This window comes from Nicotiana tabacum, unplaced genomic scaffold (genome assembly GCF_000715075.1).
Source record: "Nicotiana tabacum cultivar K326 unplaced genomic scaffold, ASM71507v2 Un00035, whole genome shotgun sequence".
Lineage (NCBI taxonomy): Eukaryota > Viridiplantae > Streptophyta > Magnoliopsida > Solanales > Solanaceae > Nicotiana > Nicotiana tabacum.
In genome coordinates this window covers 70927-73660 of record NW_027438273.1, presented here as the reverse complement: position 1 = coordinate 73660, position 2734 = coordinate 70927, and positions in this window count along the sequence as shown.

Below are 2734 nucleotides of genomic sequence, written 5' to 3'. Positions count from 1 at the left end.
TAAGTCCTATTTCATCAACTGTAGATGTCGCATTTGCGATCTGGGATTCGCAAATGCGAAGACCGGAAATGCTAAGAAACAATAGCAAATGCGAAGTCCTTTACACACCTGAAGTCTTCGCAATTGCGAAGAATTGTTTGCAAATGCGAACTCTGGATGACCGCAAATGCGAAGGATGCCATCCCCAGATCCACTTCGCAAATGCGAAACCTGTGTGGCCCATCTTCTTTTCGCATTTGCGATGAGAAGCTTCACAAATGTGAACCCCTCAAAGGTCGCAAATGCGATGCCTGATCTCGCAAATGCGAGATCAGAGGCCTACAACAAGAACAGTTACACCAGCAATTTTGCCAAGTCCAAAATCACTCCGAAGCCTATTTGAAACTCACTTCGAGCCCTCAGGGCTCTAAACCAAAAGTGCGCACTAGTCTAAAAACATCATACGAACTTGCTCGTGTGATCAAATCGTCAAAATAACACCTAGAACTATGAATTGAACACCAAATTAAGTGAGATTTTTTAAGAACGCTTTGAAATTTCTATTTTCACACCCGGACGTCCGAATCACGTCAAACCAACTCTATTTCTCACCAAATTTCACAGACAAGCCATAAATGTGGTTGGGCCCTATACCAGGTTCCGGAACCAAAATAGAGACCTGTTATCCAAAAAGTCAAACTTTGGTCAAACATTTCATATTCAATAAGTCTTTAACTTTCAAATTTTGACAAAGTCCGATATCTCGGGCTAGGGACTTCCGAATTTGATTCCGGGCATACGCCTAAACCCCAAACCACGACATAGACCCACCGAGACTATTACAACATGAATTCGGTTCCATGTACCAAAAATGAAGACCGAAGTCAACTCAAATAAAGTTTTTACGCAAAATTCTTTAAGTTTATCAGTTTTTAACATAGAAGCTTTTCGGAAAGACGTTTGGATTGCGAACACAAATCGAGAAAGGATAAATCATGATTTTTAAGGCTTCAGATCGCAGAATTAGGTTTCAAAACACAAGATGATTTCATTCTACACCTTTAAAACAACTATTCGTCCTCGAATGGACATAGAAGATTACCTGGGCTGGTGAAAATTTGGGGATATCTACTCCGCATGTCCGACTCGGATTCCCAAGTTGCTACCTCGACGGGCTGACCTCTCCACTGCAATCGAACTGAAGGATAACTCTTCGATCTCAACTGCCAAACCTGTCGGGCTAGAATAGCCACCGACTCCTCCTCGTAAGTCAAATCCTTGTCCAACTGGATAGAACTAAAATCTAACACATGGGACAGATCGTCGTGATACTTTCAAAGCATGGACACTTGGAATACCAGATGAACTGATGATAAATCGGGTGGCAATGCAAGTCTGTAAGCTACCTCACCCATTCTTTGCAGAATCTCAAAAGGTCTGATGTACCTAGGGCTCAACTTGACCTTCTTTATAAACCTCATCACACCCTTCATGAGTCATACCCGGAGCAACATCCGCTCTCCGACCATGAATGCAACATCACGAACAACCGAGCCTCCCCCGACTTGAACCATCCAACTGGCGATCGGCACCGCCTACCGTATAATGCCTCATAGGGAGCCATCTAAATGCTCAACTGGTAGCTGTTGTTGTAGGAGAACTCTGCAAGAGGAAAGAACTGATCCCAAGAACCTTCGAAGTCTATAACACAAGCGCAGAGCATATCCTCGAAGATCTAAATAGTGTGCTCGGACTGTCCGTCCGTCTGAGGATGAAATGTTGTGCTCAACTCAATCTGCGTACCCAACTCACGTTGAACTACCCTCCAAAAATGCGAGGTAAACTGCGTACCTCGATCAGAAATGATAGACACAGGCACACCGTGAAGACGGACGATCTCGCTGATATAAATCTCTACCAACTGCTTTGAATAATAGGTAACTGCCATATGAATGAAATGTGCTGACTTAGTCAGCTTGTCCATAATGACCCAAATTGCGTCGAACTTCCTCTGAGTCGGTGGGAGTCCAACAACGAAATTCATAGTGATACGCTCCCACTTCCACTCAGGAATCTCTATCATTTGAAAGCAAACCACCGGGTCTCTGATGCTCATACTTCACTTGCTGACAATTCAAGCACCGAACTACATAAGCAACTATATCCTTCTTCATCCTCCTCCACCAATAATGCTGCCGCAAGTCCTGATACATCTTGGCGGTGCCTGGGTGAATAGAATATCGGGAACTGCGGGCCTCTTCAAGAATCATCTCATGAAGTCCATCCACATTACGCACACAAACATGACCATGCATCCTCAAAACTCCATCATCTCTAACTGTAACCTGCTTGGCATCACCGTGCCACATCCTGTCCCTAGGGATAAGCAAATGAGGTTCATCATACTGTCGCTCCCTGATGCGCTCAAACAACAAAGACCGAGCGACTGTACAAGCTAGACATGACTAGACTCAGAAACATCCAACCTCACGAACATATTGACCAAATCCTGAACATCTAATGCAAGCGGTCTCTCACCGACTGGAATATCCACAAGGCTGCCCATACTCACTGACTTCCTACTTAAGGCATCAGCCACCACGTTGGCCTTCTGGGATGATACACGATGGTGATATCATAATCATTCAATAGATCTAAGCACCTCCTCTACCTCAAATTGAGATCCTTTTGCTTGAACAAATACTAAAGGCTCCGATGATCCGTGAAAACCTCACACGAAACACCGTAAAGATAG